Source organism: Oreochromis niloticus, linkage group LG20, assembly GCF_001858045.2.
Source record: "Oreochromis niloticus isolate F11D_XX linkage group LG20, O_niloticus_UMD_NMBU, whole genome shotgun sequence".
NCBI lineage: Eukaryota > Metazoa > Chordata > Actinopteri > Cichliformes > Cichlidae > Oreochromis > Oreochromis niloticus.
The window spans coordinates 11144389-11165415 of NC_031984.2; the positions used below are offsets into that span (position 1 = coordinate 11144389).

At 43.4% G+C, this 21027-nt stretch overlaps 1 protein-coding gene across 1 annotated transcript in view; it reads right to left on the bottom strand.

Annotated features, from left to right (window-relative positions):
• camta1a (calmodulin binding transcription activator 1a) overlaps window positions 1-21027 on the bottom strand; it is a 281030-nt gene that overhangs the window by 40454 nt on the left and 219549 nt on the right. The window lies entirely within an intron of this gene.

Here is a 21027-nt window from a genome sequence, read left to right on the forward strand (position 1 = left end):
GGGGCGGAAGGCCTGCTGTGTGGGTGGTGGAGCTCCTTCCTGCCCCTCCTTTCACCAATCTCTCTCAAAAACACAGTGAAAAACACCAACATACAACGGAATGAAAGCACAAATAAAATAATACAGTCACGCACACGCAGACAATCACAGTCTAATATACAACGCACGAGACAAGCATGAAAAAGGTGTTGTGCCAACACTCACGCGCACACACATGCATATGCAAGACATCGCCATCGCAACCAAAGGATAAAGGTGCTGTTGTAGCCAGGCAACAGGTTTCTCTGGCACCCACGCACTTAGAGGCAGCCAGTGCTCCTACGATCTCTCAGTGAATGCCTACCTCCTCCTGAAGTCATACACCCTGCTCTACTCCAAAAGACAAGGAGGGAGAGAAAGGGAGAGAGATTCGCTAATGGAGCTGAAGACGGAGTTAGATGTTGGTGGAGACAGATACAATGACCTTCTACTTTGTGCTGAATGTATAATAGTGAATGTACGTGTATAACTGCACAGAGATATAACGAACTGAGACTCGAGCACAAATTACATCTGTTGGTAAAATCTGGCGTGAGTGGTCAAGTGATGTGTCGGCTGTCTCGTTAAGTCTCTGTGACCTTGCCACAAGTGTGCCACTCTCCTGGAGTTCTTCCATGTAGCTGCTCCTCCAACAGTCCACCATAGCTCATTAAGAGACAAAAAAGGCAAGGGAAAGAGAGAATTTGAGACAGAGATACATGGAAAGACAGAGGAAGAGAGAAAGAAGAATGAGGGTAACAGCTCTTATATTGTCATTCAGGCAGCTCTGCTCCATGATTGTACTCCACCATAGTAGGCCTCGCTTTCACAACTCGTGCACAGGAGCGATAAGAACACCATTAACATGAAAGAATCTTAATTGAGAGGGGATGCTTCATGGAACAAGGATGAGCCAGGGAGTGAAGGAGGGAAACCTTGTTCCACTCTGATAAAATAACCCACACTGAAAAAGTGAGGGGATTCAAAGTCTGTCATACTGATGGAAAGTGCAGAGCAGACAGGAAATCAGGTATGGGAAAAGCCCCCCTTTTCACTTTCAGGGAAATAAGCAAAACACTAAAAAAAAACTGAGGCAGTTCAGTGTGGAAGAATTGAACCAGCAGGCTATGGGATATCTATTTCAATACAAAATATCAAGAAAGCAGAAGCAGTCAATTGTTTTGTCACAAACATTCAGCATCAAGGCATAAATACAGCAGGGATGGGTGAGAATGTCTCTGCCTTTGTATCTGAGTCTGCCTACATTAGATTATAAATAGCATTTGAATGAGCGTCTAGAGGCAGATTTCTGTATGTTAGTTGGTGTATGTACATCAGTATGCGTGCAGAATGAGTGCAATGAGCTGTGAGTCTGAATTGAGTGCACTGACTGCATATTCATGCTGTCTGTATGTGCAGTGCATATTAGAATTTGTTGTTTGCATCGTCGCATTTGCCTGTGCGGTTTCATGTGAATATGGAACACCTGTGCACCGGATGTATGTCTTGCATGTCATGTGCTCACAGTTTGCAGAATAAGTACGAGGGGTGATTAAGGCTCTGTTCACTTGGCTATGCGGGGGCAGCTGCCCTGGCAGTGGCATGGTGATGGATAGCATCGGGTGCCAGTCATTAGGCAGCCTCCTGGCCTCTGGCACTGAGGTTGCACTCTTAAACACTGCCCTCCCCCGCCCGTCCCCAAACACCACCGCTCATTTCAAGGTCAACTGCCTCTGTCGTGATATAAGTTCACCTTCACAAGTCACAAGACTTCTTCCTTTTGTTTGGAACCTTTATCGTTCCCTGCCAAAGGGTGTGTTTTGGAATGCGGGGGTGGCTGGCTGGTGCCTTGCCTCATGCCGGCACACAGAAGCACAGACATGCGCACGCAGTTCATGAGCACACACGCAAACTCACACTCACAAACACACACACTGAGGTAAACAAAACCCTATGTCAAACCCTCCCAAATAGGTAGCAAACAGCCCGAAGCTCCTGTCGAGGTAGCAGAGCAAACCCCTATCTGAACCTGCTTCTCTCTGGGTTATCTATGACAACCTCTTTGTTTAAATGTTCCCAGTTTAGAATACAGACACTCTAATTGGGGTGTCTAGAGTCAAAGCACAACTTAACTGCTACAGTTCACCTTCTACTGCATCCAGCTCTCCATCAATTACAGCATTGCCTGAGTGCCAAGCTAAAATGATGCCTGGGGTGAGTATCAATCCAGGGTAAGAGTCAGTTTACAGGGGGGTTTCTTAATGTGAACTGAATCAAATGCCTGTGTCCAAGGTATGCGAGAGGAATGGCAGAGCAGGGGGCACAGCAGGAGATCCTGATTTAGGGAAGATTCATACTCCACCTCTTTACTTCCACTACCTAGTGTACTGGCTGGGAGATATGAAAGGCAGAACTTGGAACTTTTGAGGACCAGGAAGAGGCCAGCATGTTTGAGTGTGTTTCAGAGGAAGCCAGGGGCTGAAGCCTGTGATGTTTAATTCAGTAGCACATAATCACTCCGATGGAGTTGAGAGCGGGGCTTTAAATAACTCAGCTTAGAGGGGCAGAATGGCTTCACTCTGGGTGGGGGAATGCAAGTTTGTGTGTATGCGTGTGCGCGTATGTGCACTTGTGTGTGTAATTGTGGAGATATGTGAGTGCATTTTGCAATTCTACACGTCTGCGAGAATCCAAGAGAGTGCTCCACTATTTTTGTGTGTGGCTCCTCCCTGCTTTGAAATATTTTATTTGTGCAATGCACCACAGTAAAAGGTGGAGTGTGTTTGTTGCCTTGCCAAGTATCTGCATGCATTACAATAAAAGTGCAAAAGGCCAGTATTCAGAGCCTGAATATGGAGGAGCATTCTGGATGCCAAGCAGGCAGGCAGTAAGTCAGGCGGTAAGCCAGGCAGTGAGGCATCGAAGCTCCTTTAGCTGCCACAACACAACTCACAGTTTACAGCCCACTTATTCTTCCTAAGGCCCTTACAGAACACACTACCCTCTCCATTAGCTGCGGTGGTCCCAAGTGAGAGTCAATGCTACACAGGGGCAAGCTGAGAAAGGGCCAACCGGAGCCCAACTGGCTGCCATAATGGCCTTAGCAGAGCCCATGGCAGTTATCCTAAAATTCAGTGGCCAAGCAGGTGACACCAAGTAACATGGGAATAAAAGCAGGGAAAGAAAGTTAGTGAGCCCTCTCAGACATAGTGGGGCTTTAACCATGTGTTCTCTCTCTTTATGGTTCTTTTCTTTTGTTTCCACCTCACAATAACCTCACAACCCCTGGCTTTCTCTGAGTCTTTTTCATCACCTCGCTCTCTTATTTTCATCTCTTCCTCTTAGGGCATACTGCAATTCATTTGGAGGAAGAAACATTGCTAATGCCATCTCTCTTTGGCTCTTGCTCTCTTTCATATCAGTGCTGAGTCTGATTTGTTTGTGCGCGTGTGTTGTCTTTCTCTCTGTGCCAGTCGACAAGGCGTACTATTTATGTGCCTCTGCCCATGTCTGTGAGCGAATCAGGACTTCACAGGAGCAGCCAGGGGAGTGAGATGTGCTGGTGCATTTCTAAACAGGGAGTCACAGGGAGGACTGATGTGTGCCCAGCTGCAAGACGGTCCAACCTGGCCACTATCTTCCTGCGCAATAGCTCGCTGAAGAACAATAGATAACGCCACTGGTCAGCATCGGTAACAACTGCTGGGGTTGTATCACAGAAGTGACCCAGTCAGGCACAAAGTGTTGTGAACATGAATGCACACATATGTAGATATGCACTTTCACACATTGACAACAGTGGCCACAGGACTGCTGAGCCTGTGTCCTCTGTCAAACAGGGTGAGGGGCTCATTGTTATTACTGGGCTGGATAGTGGAGCAGTCCCTGAGCTCAGCTTGGCAAGACCTCTCTCTGGAGATACACGCAGAAACCTCTGCACATGCACATGAGTACACACACACACACACACACACACACACACACACACAAAACATACAAATGGGTAATCAAACGTCTACCAATGGGGGGAAAAAAATGCTCAAATGGTTTCCTAGCAACCAATGGTGTGTACTGGGTCCACATGAAAAATGAAAAATAAAGACAGTGTGTGAATGGGTACTTGAGTGTGTGTGAGACAGAATGAAAAAATAAGGTTCAGATTAACTGTGCACATTAGAAAGATATAGAGGTGTTTTTGGGCTGAAGTACAGAGATGAGACATTGTGCACTGAATAAGAAAAGGTAATGAAAAGAACAAAAAAGGAAAAAAAAAAAAAGCTGCACCAGGGACCTGCCACTCTAATCGACAAACAGCATTTCCCCAGTATTTCAACAGGGGCAGTGTTGACTGCGAGTTGATCCAAGGAACAAGTCTGCAGACAGTTAAGGTCATGGTAGTGTGATGTCAAATCACAGTTCAAAAAGATTGCATCATGGGAATAAATCAGTAGCTTACAGACTGTTACAAATATGTAACACTGCAGGGAAGGGGATTATGCACAAACCAAAGCAATGCCTTCAGGAAATGGCCTAAAATGCAGTGCGACACGTTTAAATGTAAAACACAGGGGGTTGTGCTGTACCAAAGTCATACAATCAGGTGAGAGTAGTGGTTTATAAAATTGCTACAGAGTACTGCACAGAGAAACAGATGAATCTCTGTGAATCAGGGCCGTTTTCCAACCACTGCTGAACATTGTAACTAAAACACAAGTCCCTTTTAAAAATGATTAAACAACAACAACAACAAAAAGCCAGAGTTACATTTTATTTGTTTATCTATGTGCTAGCATATGAAATGTGAGGCGCAAAGCAGCGTGTAATAGTGTGTATGTGTGTTTCCACAAGATACTACTCTGTGTGTGATTGTGTACGTGCATGTTTCGTATGTCTGTCTGTAAAATTGTGCATGTGAGCTAGAGAAAGGCATACTATCTCCATCCAGCAGCTGCCACAAAGAGGCTTCCCAAAACAAGTGCAGGGCCGTGACAGAGACAGAGCGACCGCAACCTTCTGGTGGTGTAATAGGAAATTAATTGAGACCATCAATATGGTATTAATCATTAAAGAACAGGTGCTGAGGTGGCACTTTGCTGACTGCTCTGCTGTTGGCAGCACTCACATACACACTTAAAAGTAAAAGTTTGACCTGCTGTTTTGCAAAAAAATGTAGGTGGGAACAAAAAGAGTGAGGTAGAGAGAAAAAGAAAATGAGGGAAAGAAAGTCCCATTAAAACACAAGAAGAGAGAGTGGGACCAGAATGCCCCAGAGCGTCAAACACTGCTATTCTGTCAAATCCCGCTGGTGTCACAGAGATATGCACAAGGTGTCCTTTGGTGGTGGTCCAAGGTATTGGACGGCAACAGATAGTGCTTCTCTTTTGAACAGTTACAAAGTCCACATTAGGAGGCTGGAGGGCTGGTGGTGGAGTAAGTTGAAATGTTGTTTGCCAGAGAAACAATGTTTTGGTTTTGGGAGTTCACTTATCCTTACTGGTTTGGTTAAGATGCCAAAAAATATTCAATTAGTTTTAGGAATAGATCATGTTTTGGGTTATAATATATAGAAAATATATAGAAAACCAGCTCCTGGAAGCACTATATCAAGAACTTAGACAGGGTATAACACATCAGATCTCTTTCAGCGCAGGGCCAGATGTGACCCTGGATTCACCAAAGATAATCAGATGTGAAAACTAGATGGGGTCCCCATCTTCAAGGTGCACCACCATCTCACACCTTCGTGTACAACTTCCAGTTCGTCTACTGAGCCAGCTGGGTGCCTTCAAGCAATCACTAGCTCGGATCCCCCCAAAAATCCAGATTTATAACATGAAAGAGAATGGACATGCCATTTATCACTAACCTATATCTGGACAGCTTTAAAATACTTCAACCCATTTTGTCTCATGAAAAACAAATGCACCTGATGAGTGACAGAAAGAACAGCGCACATAATCATTTGTATGATACTGCAGGGCTAATTCTATTAGTCTGTGTTGCAAGAAACACATTGTGTTTGGTGTGATTTTGATCTTCTGACTCTTATAAATCCATAACATAACATAACATAACATAACATAACATAACATAACATAACATAACATAACATAACATAACATAAAACAAATGTAGGGTATAAAGTAGTAAAAGGCATTGTGAAAAAATTAGAAAATGTCAGGTAAATATTCATTAATTCCCTTGGAGGCCATGTTTCTTATAACAGCTAATTCATCATAAGATAAAGCACAGTGAGGACTCGAGGGCAGTGTTAATCAGCCGGAGGTGAGCCAAATTGCAGAAACTACAATAAGCTGTTAAGCACACCACGTCTTCAAATTGTTCAAGGTGTGTCACTGCGATGAATGCTTCTTCTTATGAATAATACATCACACACGTATACATAAATATATCTGGAACAAACTTTGTATATGTGTCTATGTGATGACATGCACACAAAACATGAGTGTTTATCTGTGTTTGGGGGGGTTGTACTTAGCGGCAAAGTTCAATAGTCTTTAGGGATCGCATAAAGTCTTCCAAAGGCACCTTACCCCAAACCCTCACCACTCCATGTTTGTCAGTGTCAAGGTTGAGCCTATCAAATGTTTATGATTCAAGAGCTGTAGATAAGACAAAGATTGATCTGGATCGAAAGGCAAATAAGATTGCCAAAGCCCAGAGTCAGCTGAAAAGCCGGCAGAGGGAGCAGAGGGGGAGGAAAAAAGAGAGACTTAAAGGAGAAAATGCATTAACACAGGTCTAGCCCTGGGAGAGCACGGCGTATCGAATACTTCCTGTACACATACTGAATACTTGGGGAGAATATGGATCCCCCATCATGAGCAGCTGACTGATGCTGTATCCGTGAATGCACATGTGTCTGTGTTTGATCTATGGCACGATTGCTGCTACACGTGGCACAAAGTTTTAGATTGCTGACGTGATCCTTGTGATGTGACTAGCACTGTACAGACAACTGGGAGAATAGGACACCCTGTCTCTTCTCACCACAGTGGCAATAACATATCAGGTTTAATTTACCATCTCTAACAGTGGAAAAAAAAGGGAAACGATGTCATCAAATAGAATGTTTTTCAAAGGCCAGTGTTATGCATGGATATGTGTATTTGCGTGTGCATGCGGGACAGATAGGGGGATAAGACCCTTTGATGAATTTCCCACTGGCCCTGGCCAGCTTGCAGAAGCGGAACAGAGCAGAGGCCACCAGAGAGTTGGGGTCTGAGCCCCGGGGCCTGTTTTTTCCCACCCTTTCTCAGCCTGCCTTCCCCTTACCTCCTCTGATCAATACTGGGTCCTAATCACTGAGGACAGTATGGCAGTCCTCTCTTTCTCTCATCTCCTCTCTGAGTTTTTCTTCTCATTCTTTTTCAACCTCTGCCTCTATTTCTAGCATAAATTATGTGCACTTGCTTTTTCTCTGTGAGTGTGTATCAAGGATGAACGCGTCCAGATGTGTCCCCACTTTTCCTATATTAGGAACACATATTCTGACAGTGTTTCTATGCATATTTGCAAAAGCGAGCCAGTTTGTATCTCTGTAAATATGTGAATAGGCTTATACGAGACTGTTAAAATGTGTGAATGTGTCTGTGTACAACAAGATAAGAGAATATCCTTGAAAAAGCAGCACCAACATAAACCCAAGTGAATTCTATGAGTAGCATGCATAAACTTGAATAATAACACATCCCCTCATTTCGGTGGCTTTATCCCAGTTATCTAATTGCTCATGTCTTTTTTCTTTAATAAACTAATGAATGTAGCTGGGTTAAGGCCTGGAAATACATAGCCAGCAATAAGAAGCACTGCTTTAAACCCCAAACTGCATCAGAACAGCTGAATAATTTGTAGGAGAAATAATTACGGGGCAGAAGAGCAGGCATCAATCCTGGAACACCGACAGTGCCCTCGCTGGAAACTACTTCACCCATAAGCCAAGGCTCCATTAGGTATTGTCTAGGGCCTACAGGCTAATTTGTTTGCATCAATAATACATTCAAAGGATTTATCTAACTTGCAAATGAGCGTTCATTTACTGGTCCAAGAGGCAAGGAGGAGAGCAGGAAGCAAAAGTGAAGGTGTAAAGGCTGAAGCAGCTGGTTGGGGGTATCTGGGACACAGTTAAGTCTGCTATGCAGCAGGATGGTGGTCCATATCTAGCAGGTAGTTGGCAGAATTCAGATATGGTTGCCTCTGACATGCTTGGCTAACAGCCAGTGTTTATGTAGGGCAGAGATGGGCCAAGGTGTGAGTGACCAGCCATTGGAAAGGCATTAAAAATGAACCAGAGAGTCCCATTACAGGCACAACATATTAGCTTCTCCACTGAATATTCTCTGATCCCATGCCAGATGAAAAGATGACAAAGAGGAGTGTGTAAGTCTGTGTCTCTGTTAGAAGAAAGGGCTGTGGCATTAGTCAGACATGGTGGGGTACTGGGATCCCCAGTGCCCTTTGATCTCTGTTCTGTGCTGTCTCCCACAGGTGATACCAAGACACTCAAAGCCAAAAGTGGAGGTGGGGTTTAACAGAAGTGAGCTATAGAGAGAGGGGAAAAACAGAAGCGACGAGAGAGACAGATAAGTATGGGAGAGGAGGAAGGAAGCTGGCCATGAACATATGCTGCCTCCCCGTGCCAAGCCCCACTGGCTCAGGCAACCCACGCATACGCTGCACTGCTGCTGCTGTTACCACTCCAGCCCTCTCCAACACCAACACCATGGCACTACTTAGTCAAACAAAGCTGGAGAGATGAATCTGGAAAGAGACCGGGTCTCCCCAGTCTCAGCTCTGCCAGGGTAGGGCTGCTTGGCTTGGATAACACAGGCTGATTATAGACACACACACACACACATACATATACAGAATAACGGCTTTCAGCTGTTTGGCTAGTCACCCCCAAAATTTGTGACTCTTCTCGTGTGGGCCACCATATAACACTATGATAAACTGTGAAACAGGACACAGATTTTCTAATTTTCTAATGGGCTTAATCTTTTTCACTCTGATGAAAGATTAGTGGAATCTGCAAAATATAAATTCTTCATGCAAAAAAAGTAAAAAGAAGAATATAAAAAATATATTTGATTCAGGACTACTGTAGTAAAGGGTCTTAAACCTTTTGTTGATAGAACATGAACATATTAGTACCCAATTATGCCACTTCACAACAATAGTCAAACAATAGTCATCTTAATGCACTTATATCTATATTATTAGTTAAAAGCCATACAGAATTACAGAGAAACGATCCACTAGCAGTCACAGGAGGATGTATAGTATGAGCAGTGTATGTATAGTACTCATAACAAGCACTGTAGTCTTATACTTAGTCACTTCTAACTATACAATTTATCAGACATGAGAACATAAACTGTCCTTTAGTAAAAGACAGCCAAAAAGACTGAATGGGAGGAATGTTTTCTGTACTGGCTGTCTAGCATTTCTCTGTCGAATATGGTTTGAAAAGCAGTGTATGTGACCCGCGTATGTGAGACAAAGACAAGAGCACTGTGGTTACTGGAACTTTTATGCTTGATGTACTTTACACCTAAAGGTATCATTAACACTAGCAGTCTAAAGGCTCAATTCAGTTTTCATTGCTTAAAGATTTTTTTTTATGCGCCAGATTAAAATTCACAGAAAGGTCACACACTGTTATTTTTATAAAATACCTGATAGGATTTTTAAGTTGAATCATTTATCTATGAAATACTTTGCGAGACGAGGCACTGCCATTACTTAAAACGCTGCAGTGCGGCCGGAGAGAGGTGGGGGGGTTCCACAGAAAAATTTCAAATAATGTCTAAACGTGTTTTTGATGTTTGGTTTTACCGTGTTGTTGAAGGAATGGAGGATGAGGATGGGGGATTCAAAGCAAAGGCAAAAATGCAGAAGATCAACCACACAGATGCACCCTGCTTGCTAAAACCCATGTGCACACACACCAGCATCCTTTCAGACCCATAAATCCAAACAAACCCACACATGTAATAGACCCATACAAGACACCAGACACACAAACACCCTCAGACATTGAGCTATATAATAACAAATGCTTGTATAACAGAGAAATCAAATTCAGGGTTCATCTTGCAATCTGAGCCTCACAAACTCAATTCCCCTCTGCTGTCTAGCCACTTCACGTTCCACGCCTTTTCTGTGTGAACGAATGGGGTCAGTATCGCCACATAAACATCATCCTCTGCTCTCTCCCCCCCCTTTCTCAGTGAATGGATGCTGAGCACTGGTGCATATCTACGCAGGGATGGCAAGGGCACCGAGGAGAGAAAATCAATACTATATCTCAGCACTAAGCACAATCCCAACCAAAAGCAGCTGGAGTTTGCAGGTTGCTCCATAAACTGGACGGCTTCATCTGGCTGGCCACTGTGTCGGTGGATTGCTACTGTAATGCACTATAGCACAATGGCCTAGGCCAGAGTCTGCCAGACACAGAGGTACACACACTCGCAGACAGAAAAACGCACATACACAGAGACAAACAGCACGCTCCCAGGGAATAGCAACAGCAATGAGAAAAACTCTCATGAGGCAGGAACAGGGTTGACAAACACACTCCCCTCTCTCACAACCAAGGAAAAGCACCTCAGGACCATTTAGCCCACCCTTACTAGGTGTGTGTACATTCACGCACTTACACAGCTGCACATAAGCACATAAACAGTCACACAGTCGTACTATACGTACACACATTCAGAGGCATATACAGAGACGGCCCTTAAAATACTCGCTCCAAAAATAGCACACTGGAAACCGGACTGAGGCTATTATTATTGCACACACGTCCTGCCCGGTCCCACCAAGGAAAGGGAAGAGACTAATGATTTTCCTGGTGCAGGCAATTAAAAAACTATTTGTCACCTGCCAGGTTGCATATGACGTTAGGGGCCTTGGCAGAGGACCACAGAGTAACTCCACATATACACACTGTACACAGACAAAATGCGTTTGCACCATAGCAAGCAGTCTAAAGGCAGAAATGGTGCATAAGAAACAGGTGAAGCAGCTAGAGGGTCACTGAAATAAGGGAAGCAAGAGGGAAGAAACAGTACTTTGGATAGAGGCATAGAGTTTTGTAAACGGCTGATTTATCCGGACAGGTTAATACCAGGCCAGACAGAGCCTCAGACAGCACACTGCCATCAGGAAGTCATGCAATATTTAGAATCGAGCCAATGAAAGTCATTCTGCTGCTGCTGGGCTCCTGGCTAAAATAGAAATGTATATTTCCCCCTCTAACCCACACACCCTCACCCCCCCTAAGAACATGACAACAGAAAAAGTCATACACCCATCCATCTATATCCCTACTCTGTCTGTCTTCCTTCTCTTAAGGACAAAAATGCAGGTTCATATACATTTTCATGTCAAATGACTTGGTTTAAGTAATTTGAACACTAAAATTACATTGTGGTCACATTCCTATGCTGATCAAGTATTATGCAGTTTACATTATATCTGCCCAAACCCATATGTGAAACTTAGATAACATAAAGTGTTTAATTTATTTTATTTGGGTATCACTGACATATATGATTCCAGTATAAAACTTGCTATGGTGGAGGCTATGCTTATAGGGTGAAAAAGGCTGATAAAGAGCTTCACCAAATGATGCAAGGACATTCACCTGAAGCTCTGTATCAGCAAAATAATGAACTTGTGGTGCAGGGACAGAAGGCCAGCTGTCCTGGTTGTCTTCCAGAGAGTGAAAGTGAAGAAAGTGGACTTATTCCTAAAAGACAAGTCACTAAAAAAGAAACTGCCTTGAACAACACTGAAACCCTTTTCATAGCCTGTGATTTCTAAGGTGACTCGGGATCTCATAGTCTCACGCTCCTGAGCTGCGATGTTCTCCTGTTTTAAGCAGAGAATTATGATGTCTTTGTGAAGTGGCCCTCTTGCCATTTGGATATACATGCACATTGCAATATCTTAACCATTTTATTCTATTAAACTTTGAATTGAAATTTGTCAAAGTTAGTGCATGCATTCTTGAGCTCTATCTAGACATTGATATTTGTGTTACCAAAAATAGGACTGATGTGAAATCACAGTGACACTGACCTAAGTTTTGATCACCACTATCTGATCTAGACTTAGTGAACGTGAAGGCATTCCTGATATATAACGTTCACAAGAACAGAATCAACACACGTTATGTGTGGACTGCCTGAAGGACAAACAACCACAAAGATCATGATAAATTAATATCATGGAAGTTGTATGATGGGTTGGATGCCACATAATGGATACACAGTCTGACTTAAACCAGGAAGCCAAGATTTGACTATGGGTTGTGTGGAAAAAAACACCTTTATGTATTGGGAGGGACTAGTACATGCAATGTGCCTCCTTTGCACTATGCAGCCCTCTCCAGATTCAGCTTGAAGCATACACTTGGCTGAAGTAATTTATGAGGCAGCTCGTTAACGTTGGGTGATTTGCACTGCTCGTTTGCTGCCGCTCATCTCTACCAAATGATATCATCTTCTACCTCTAATCTCCTAACTCTAATCCCCATTCTCAAAGCACCTCCACCCCTCCCACCTCTTGTTTCTTCCCCTCCTGCCATTGCACCTCTCTTTCCCTTCCGCAATTTGCTTTCGTCGTCCTCTTCTTCCCTCCTCCTCCTCTCATTCTCTGTGTCTTCTCAGGTTTGCGTGGGTGTGTTTTGAGATGGGGGAGCAGACAGGGATAGGAGCAGAGCCGTTCCACTGAAGGGTGTGTGTGCGTGTGTGTTCAATATGACATCTACTCAGATCAAAAAAGACTAAAAGAAGTCTGGTTTGACTCTGAAGGCTTATACGCCCTTGTAGTTACTTCTGCACTGCCCCCTACTGAGAGGGAGAGAGTGGAGGCCAAAAAGGAGATTTTTCTCAAAACATGCAGAGGGGCAATAGCTCAGCAATCCTGGGGAGACACAGTGGCAGACAAAAATAAAGACACAAAAATAAAGGGGGGAGGGGGAAAGATGGCAGGAGTGAAAAGAAGAAGAGGAATATTTAATGGAAGTAACAGATACTGTATGGCAATGCTCATAACAGAGTTTGTTACTGACAATTAGGAAAAGAAATTGCATTGTTTTTATTCATTATAAAACATGGTTGAGGCTCTCAGGACTTCAGTGTTCACTTTAGCTAGTAAATTGATTCGACCACACTGACCTAATACTTTGTCTTATATCCTTTCCACAAACAGGCCTCAGTCTCTTCATCCCTAACCCACAGAGAAATCAACCTGTCTCAGAATAGATACAGCTAACACTCTCACAGAGACTGATTTTCACAATGAAAATTGCCAATTATAGAAATTGCAATCAGAGCTGTTGGTTTGTACATTGATGAGTGGAAGCTGGTTAAAGGGGAATTGAGATCAATATCTGACTGAATGCAGAATGAATGACTCTGGCCCTACCAGAGCTTTTACGCTGACTTCTCTTGCTACTCTTTGTTTGTAACATTCACTTTCCCTGTCTTCCCCCCTTACCTCTCTCCTTTCTTTCCCTGGCTCATCTTTCCCACTATGACACGTCCAAGTGATCGTGTCGGGATGTCAGCCCTCATCCACGGCTAATTGGGGCTCAGAGGAGTAATCAGGGCAGGACAAATCAGACAGTTCTGGTCATTAGCTGTGACCAGTGTTCTCTGGGAAGCTGGGAGATGCGTGCACACTTCTGCCATCACGCCTGAGCCTGCAAAGTGACAAAGGCAGACGCATGGCTTGACATGAGATAGGCCCAGCACAGATTTAATGTGAATCCACTGATGTTCTGCGCTTTCTCACATCCACAGGCAGAAAGTAAACACAAATAAGACTGCCTGGTGACACAATTCCCAGGGATTTCTTATTATCTAATATGGTAGAGGCAGCAAATGGTTGCTGAAGAGAATGTTCATTACAGAGGAACAGAGGATAATATCAAATCAGGAGCAGGGTTTGTTGCACTCGCTAACTCAGACTCAGATATTTGCTTTCGGCTCTGGTTGTAGGCCAATACTTTGTAGTTGTTTTAGCTCGCGCTGGACAGTGAACAAAGCAGAATAACGTAAAATACTGGTGTCAATATCAATCTTGAAATCTCAAAATGTAAACATGTCGATGGGTACTCTATCCGAAATCGGGTGCATGACTCTTGAGCAAGATGAATGTCAATTCGCCTTACTGGCGGAGCCTTAACCTTTCAGGATAACTGAATTATTTAAGCACCACATACCTGTTGTGGGCCTCTGTTTCTCTGTGTGGATTCAGACTGGTTAGGAGGCTGCATGAGTCTATGGTCACGCACGCCTCTTTGGCTGCAGAGTGAAAATGGCAAGACAAATGCAGCGGGGGATTTGTGATAATTGGCCGTGCTGGTGGGCTAGGCGACGGGCCTAGAGAAAAGGTCGCAGGCACTGAGGAACAGATCAGTCTGCCAGGAGGAAAGGAGGTGCCCGGTGCCTCTAGGGTTTAGCTCAACTTCTCCCTTTCATCATATGGAGAGATTGTGCTCCAGTAGGGGCCATTAATTAAGCACCAGTATAACCTTCAATTTGTTTAGAGGTCAGAAGCCCCAGTGTTGCTGTTCTGGGCAGAGACAAACTTCGAACTGTTTTCTCACTGAGTAGAAACAGGGAGTAGCAGATGTGCTCAGAGGTCAAGAAGCAAAGTTGATAGCAGGGGGAGAAACTTATTTGAATGTTTATGATTATTGTAAAAAGAGAAGGTTAGCGTCAAAAGAACTATGTCTGTGTGACTGCACATCGGGAGGAGGAGAAGTGAGGAAAATGAGGGGAGCCACAGGGACATGGCTCACACCCTGACATGCTCGTGAAGCAGCTGTTCTCCTCATGGCTGCGAGAGTAGGGGCCTGCCAGCAGCAGCATCCTGCCGAGAGCACCATGGTTTCCCACCATAGTGCAGTAACAGAGTAGCAAAGTCTGTTGCACAGAGACACACACACACACACACATACCTAGAAAGACAAGCATGTGCAGACACTGATGTGCACTCCCATAGCACATTCTGCCACCTGTTCTCCTGCCAGTCCGGTGTTGAGGTTTGGAATTGAACAGTAATGTCAGGTGTTGCAGTCAAATTCATATGCTATAAATCTGAGCTAATACTCTGTAGAGGTGCATTTCCATTTGATACAAACAACAGACTGCATAGCTAAAGGCAATTATATTTTTACTGCCTCCATTTGCCCTGAGGTTGTAGACAGCCAGTCAAAACCTCACCAGGTTTTTCTGACTCTCTACCCTCTGAGTGAAATCAACAGAACGATGCCCAGGCTCATCCATGATTTATCTCAGTGAAATATTCATTATGTAGCCTTGCGTAGTCTGGACGTATCTGATGTGAATCTGGACCTGACAGCTCTGCTCCGTCATCACACATCACCTGAGCCACTATGAATCCGGCACCTGTCTCCCAGTGCTCAACACAGAGGCAACTAAACTGATCCGAATGAATAGAAGACTCTGGTAGATATAAAGAATCCATCTGTCTGCCTTTAGCCTGCAGGCATGTCCACTCTGGAGCTACTGTATCCTGCTTACACACCAACCGACGGATCAGCACAGCAAAGGAGCTGCTCAACATTTCCCATTCAGTTAACTAGGGTGGAAAAAGGCCTCTGTCTTTACTGCTGCTGAGTATGCGGCATGAGGCCTGATGAGTACATGTGTTGGCCCATGAACATGATGTGCTGACAGAACTGGCCCAGATGTATTGATCTGAAGAGATTGGCGAGCTTGTTATAAGAGGTGAATACCTTGGGAGTTCAAAAGCACTGGGTGGTTTTGATACATCAACAGAGCAAAAAGAGAGGAAAAAAAGTGTAAAAAAAAAAGGGTGGGGTGGGGGCTCTGATATGTTGAATAGTTAGAAAAGATTAAAAAAAGAAGAGGGTAGGATTCAGCACCATGGACAGCACCACACAGCCTACATTGCTAAGAGTTCTCTTTAATCACAAAGTTATCACTCTGCCTGTCCAATTAGGTAACCTTTGAATTATTACATAAATTAAAATACCTGAAATACTTTCTAATAGTGCTGGAATGATCACAGGGACAACAGTGACAACTCATTTTCCTACATAACACTAATTCAAGTGGTTCCAAAGTCATTATACTCTGAAGGACTAATGTAATAAGAAAAATGTAACTGCAGTGAATGATGATATTAATAATGTATTCATGTGAGACAGAGACTAGAGCAGAGTGGCCTAAGCTGAGGAAGGTAAGAGAGAGAAAGTGATAGCTGTGAAGAAACAAGGTCGTCAGCATTCCCTCCTGCCTTACTAGTCATTTCATTATCTCATTCCTCTCTCCTCCTCTTTAAAGTAGGAAAAGCGGGAGAGGCTATTGACCCCTCTCTGTGTTCGTGGCAGGCAGCGGGACAAATGAAGTTTCCCCTCAGACCCCCTCCGTATTAATATCATAATTATCCCCACCTCTGTGCCCCCGCCGGCCAGCACAAACTCCACTGTCTGATTTGATGGAGAGGCACAAGCAGGGAATTACATTCGATTAGCACTAAACAAGAGAAGGGGACACGGAGCAATAGAATCAATCAGTGCCACCAGGACAGGCAAGATCCTTTGTGTTACTGAGTGTGCGTATGTGTGTGCCATGACACGTTGTACCTAGAAAGACTCTGTGTAAGGTGTATCTAATTATCTAATTATGCACACTTTTGTGAAAAACTAACAGCATTTAAAGAGTGGCCAGACATTCCCAGGATATTTATGGAGAATTGTGTGCCTATTTTTTGTTAGCAATGTTGAAAACACACCACGGTATCACACAGAGCCCAGTTTTAATATTATTTCTTTTTTACCAAATCCACTGAAATGGGAACTTTTTTCGGAGCAAAAACCCACACAGTCTGCTCTGTGCAGCTATCTGTCTCAGCAGCAATTTGGATTCATTGTTTGCAAGCCCAGATAACTGTGGTGGTACTTTCCTTCAGTCTCAGCCATTTGCGGGGATGGGCTAGACATTCTTAAGTGGTCTAATGCCATAGAGAGGTGGAGGTAGTGTGGCAGGAATGAGCAGATTGAGAGTGAGAGGTGAAAAGAACAAATGAAAATGAATGGAATGAGAGAAGACCCCCCTCGCAGGTCTTTATTCCTGTCCCCTGTCTCATTACCCAGGCTTTGACTCAATAAAGAGTGGATAAAGAGTGGATAAAGAGGCACACACCCACTGGTTAACCCCCCCAGCCCCTACCTAAAACACCTTTCACTAACCTCACTCCGTCTGTCATTCTCATTTCTCGCCTTCTGGATTTCTTGCACTGTTACACACATATCCAAAAATACTCACTTATACACACTGTCTTCTTTCGCTCTATACTACTATAGTTTTTTCTTTCTTAAAATCTTTAAATGCATCTTTTTCTCCAACTCTCCCTGCAGTGTATTTTTTTTTTTAGCTCAACTTTTTAAAAGTTGTGTCCATCTCACTCTCTCATTCACAGTCTGTCTCTACCCTCTCTGTCCTCTGTGTTCCCTCCCTGTCGGTGGTGTGTAATAGGAGTTATTTTCATCCCTGTCTCTCCGTGACTGTGGCTGCTGGATGGCTGAATATTTACATTTTTCACTCACTGGTGACCTTTCCCTGTTGCCGCTCTGGGAGCTCCAGTCTCCTTGCTGCTCTGCTGTTGACAGACTACTGCCTGCAAATCTCATATGGACACAGCAAATGGTACACAGGGAGTCAGGGACAGAGAGTTCAGAGACTAGAGGAAGGTGGAAAAAGAGAGAGAGAGAATACGAAAGAGACTGTAACCAGGCTGACTGTCAGTTGTCTGAATGAAAGTGGCAAGAAAAGACAGAGGTGCTGAAGGTCTATCTGCATCTGCAGAGATATGGACTGAAGTGTAATCCTTTACCTCTGGTATCACCGTACCACTGTGACTATGGTTTCTTGTCAGCCCAGATGGTCTGCAATAAACTGCCTGAAAAGAGATGTAAATCTGGGGTTCCAGAAATGCTTAGTGCCAAAGAAAATGCACGTTTGTAAATAAATGCTTTTTATCCGGCAGCAGAAGGTGCTTTTTCCTTTGAACAAGTGGATGTGTTAGCTGCACACACGCAGCTCAAGCCGTGGGTGTAACAAGAACTGCTGAGCAGTGTAAGAGATGAGGGCCAAGGATTCACTAACCAGTTGTTCTTAACTGATGCTCTACAGTTAAAGGAAAGAAAGGCAGAGTCAGTGAACTTCTCAAAATTTCATGAGTGATTATGTGCGTCTATCTTGTAGCTGGCAGAAAGCGAGGTTTAAAATGAAGGTTGCAGTTTTGAAAAGCGAGTGACCCAGTTTGACCTCAGCTCTGTGTTATTCACTTTCAGTTCGGTGTGTACATGTTTCTGAAAGTCTGCATGTGTCCTTGTGTTGTGTATGTGTCAAGCGCAACTTTCCCCTGACTTTCCCTGGAAATGTGGCTATTTTTCATCCTCGAGTCATGCTCCTCTAGCTCTGAAATCGACTTCGGGTAGAGAGGATAGAAAAAAAGAACATGTTCACATTCTAAGCCTGTCTGAAAACAATGCCATTATACCCATATGTAAGTTAAGGGTGTTGTCATCACTGAAAAATTCTTCCTCTCTAAACTGGCCCCACAGAGATTCCTTACTACTGCATTTCCTTGTCAGTGATGGAAGATGAAATCCACAGTTCTCCTTCGGTGCTAATATTCATTCTGAAATTCAGCTGAACAAAATCTGAAGGTTCAGCAGTCTGAATTAGTCAAATCAAGTGGTGTCTTCCAAATTTATACAGTCTTCAGAATGAAATCCCCTCTTACTATCCCTCCACTACAGCTCACAATGGAAACAGTAGAACCACACAAAGGTGATTTAAGACCAAAAACAGGTTTGGATGATTTGATTCTCTTGTTTTGATATTAAAGTATTTTTGCATAGAACAAGGACTGTGGGTTTTTTCCCCAATCACTTAAACTAAAATGGCCAAAGGGGGATGTTAGCCATTATACAAAGGAAAAAAAACCATACCAACAGCCAGTAACTACTTGCATATGCATATGGAAATATAATAAATTCATAAATGACAGTTGGCGTCTATCCCAGCAGACTATGGGCGAGAGGTGGGGTCCATCACGAGGCCATCTCCTAAATATGCTAGTATTATTTCATTGTGTAGCTCATCACATGCAGAATAGCCACTCTAAATGTCAAATTCTGCTGAGTACACAGGAGCAAGTCATTAGTACGAGTATTGTAAAACATACTGTATTTATAGTGCTTGAACACAACAGAGTTACAACAATTTGTGAACACTGTTGGGGCTGCCGTGGAAGTGGAAGAGGAATAAGGATGTGTGAGAGTGTAGCAAAGACAAGACAACACTATATAGGAAGGTGAAAAAGGGTGCAGAAGTTGCTCCATACACACAGCACTTCTTCAGATCCACTGCAAGGCACCGCATTTGGTGTGAGGTCAATGAGATGGGCATGACAGGACGTCCACTCATCCCATAATTATTTTACTTTTTATTTTTTATTTTTTGGGTATTGATAATCTATAGCAGTGCTGCATGTTTACTGCACCGGTCTGTCTTGTGTGGCTGTTGTGGGAAAAGAAAACTGTTTTTCTTCACATTATATGCAAATGTAAGTGCCTTCCTGGTTCACAAAGTAGAATGTAAAACCTTGTGCTCTTGAAATCAACATCTGAAGAGTATTCACTCTGACACAAAAGCAGCCAGTTATCATGAGAATAATAATAGACTGGTGCAGTAGGCTTTCAATGTCAGTGACATTATAAGATGAGCAAAGAAATTCCAGTCATTCTGATGAGATAGCTAAACATTTTGACCACGCTGTTTTTGCACAATATAAAAAGAAGCTCTCGTTTTGCTGGCAACGACTTATTCATTGACACAATAACTTCATCTTGATGCTTTCAGTTAAAGATCTTGGGTGAGTTACAGTTTTTTGTAAAATAACTACAGTGGTTTGCTGCATTTTTGAGCTGTTTTTAATGTTCAGTCTGTAGAACTTTAATCAATGTTTCACGAAATGTAGTAAAACATTTGAAAAAAGCTGTAAGACAGAAAATATTTGAAGATTTCCTCAAGAGGTGCTGCTCATACCACCATGCAAAGGATGAGGTAGTAGAGGGCAGAGCAGTTCAATAAAGTTGCTTAATGTTCGTTTTGTGTTGTGAGGGACAGTGCAGGGTAAAATAAACTGTTATCATGAGAGAACTGAGAGGGTTATTGCGTGCGATGTGAAAGACTTCCAGTATGTGGTCATCACTGCAAGTAATCCGATGAACACCAGATTATTTAGGCTGAAGTCAACCTAAGTGGGTTTGCTTGCTGAAATCCCAATAGGATGTTGGTTTTTATCTGCTAGAGTAATTATTTCCATCTGTCACACACACTGCCAACATAAAGCAATAGAAAAACAAACAGTTTTTGTGTGAACGCTTTTATTTACTGTGGGAACGCTCAAATTATTTTAAGCATTCCCACAGTATTTAAGCAATTTTTCAGCCTAGTTTTTCCTCTTTTGTCTTTTGCCCCCACTGGTCTGCTCTCCTGTTTACTATCAGTCATTTTATGTGGGAGGGGAGGGATGGTTGTAGGGTTTGTGGGAGGATGGGATATTGGCTCGATGGCACGTGATGATGTTTTCTCAGTCTAGTCAGTACACACATTTAAATTTAAACTGAGGCACATTAGCCAAAGTATATTTATCCCACAGATGTTTTTTTTCTTCTTGTACACAGAGACGGATTGATCGATAGACAGATAGACAGACAGACAAACAGACACAGTCTCCACAAACCCCTTTCCTCTGTGTGTATGCTTTATGCTCCCTTAAAATGGTGTGTGTGTGTGTGTGTGTGTGTGTGTGTGTGTGTGTGTGTGTGTGTGAGTGAATGGCTGTATCAGACACCTTCCAACAATAATAGCTGCCATGCTAAACGAGAATGATGAGATGTATTGG